This window comes from Octopus bimaculoides, chromosome 28 (assembly GCF_001194135.2).
Source record: "Octopus bimaculoides isolate UCB-OBI-ISO-001 chromosome 28, ASM119413v2, whole genome shotgun sequence".
In the NCBI taxonomy this organism is placed as follows: Eukaryota; Metazoa; Mollusca; class Cephalopoda; order Octopoda; family Octopodidae; genus Octopus; species Octopus bimaculoides.
This window is the reverse complement of record NC_069008.1, coordinates 1542088-1543479: the sequence shown is the minus strand read 5'-3', so window position 1 is coordinate 1543479 and position 1392 is coordinate 1542088. Positions and strand designations below refer to the sequence as shown.

At 36.7% G+C, this 1392-nt stretch overlaps 2 protein-coding genes across 2 annotated transcripts in view; both read left to right on the top strand.

Annotated features, from left to right (window-relative positions):
• The window catches only part of LOC106870586 (acyl-protein thioesterase 1), a 304640-nt gene that overhangs the window by 224534 nt on the left and 78714 nt on the right, over positions 1–1392 (top strand). The window lies entirely within an intron of this gene.
• LOC106878798 (zinc finger protein 850) overlaps positions 1–1392 on the top strand; it is a 17841-nt gene that overhangs the window by 11928 nt on the left and 4521 nt on the right. The gene's annotated exons all lie outside the window — the stretch shown is intronic.

Below are 1392 nucleotides of genomic sequence, written 5' to 3'. Positions count from 1 at the left end.
CTCCAGCATGGCCGCAGTCAAATGACTGAAACAAGTAAAAGAGTAATTCGATTAACTAGAGACCATAAAATTGGTCATGAAAGAATTAAACGCTGGCATTAAGAACTAATGTTCGGTGCACACCTCGAAGAAGTATGCCTGCTAGCCTGTCAACTTATACTTATGTATCTGTTTGCCCTTCTGTCTGTCCGTCCATCCATCCACCGAAACATGTCGACATTTCTCGCGGTTTGAATAGTTTATGCAGAGTGACCTCTTTAGTATGAGAAAATTTGACAATCTCAATGTAATAACGACCAAACTAATATACAAACTGTGCTACATAACAACATAAAAGCAATATCAAGTACCCGGTTGTTGGTTATTGGTACGGGAGATAACAACATCTTGCCATCATTTTGTATCTAAAACCGAAATACTTCAGTTTTGCTAACAATAGAGGGGAAGCCGCATTGATACACAATAGTTATTTTCCTGGGTAATATTTTGTGAATTTACAGTCGGTTGGGGGCAACTGCAAGAGCGAACTGATAGGATTAAAAATATTTCTGGATGAATTAAATTGTTAGGGACATTAAACTCATGTCTCCGGTATGATTTTATGCAAGGGAAAAATTGTCCACTACACCGTGTACTTAATCTATTTATAATTACCTGAGCGAATGTAATTATCTCGTTGTAAGGTAAACATTGATATTTGCCGATAACATAGAGCCAGCTAAGATGTTTCAAACTCGGTGCTTCGTCACCGTGACGATGAAATATTTAATTTTGTTACCAAATTCGGTTACGTCCTGAATCGTTTACAAGAATATGGACTTCAGGGGCCGAATAATGGTTGAATAACTTTGATAATATTTCTTTCGTTTGTAGTTGACTTGCCAATTTAAATCCTTAATCAATTCTGTTGCCACCACAGGGGTGAACAAATGTGAATTCATCGTACTACATACAGACACACACACATGCGTATTTTCCAGACAGACCCATAATACTTTTTAGACTATAACGCACTTATTAAGCCATGACCATATTTCATAACGTAGATAAAAAAAGAAAGGAATTTTTTTTTTAATATGTATTTGTGCCATATGGACATAGTCAGCAACGAGTATACTGGGGGTAAGTAGAAATTATATGCATATTGTATATTTTACCCAGTTGTGAAAAGAGACTCACAATATCCCAGAGAAGCCTACCTGGAGTGAATATGGAGGACGTTAAACCCTTGGATATTCCCAACTCGATTGTTATCAATTCGGATATTGTAACGCAGACTTATAGTGACGAGAAAACATTAGACTGTGAAATGCTTGCTGAAGAAAAATCATTGGACAAAAATGTTTGCTGTGAAATTTGTGGGAAGTCGTTTGGCAAAGTCCGTTACTTAAA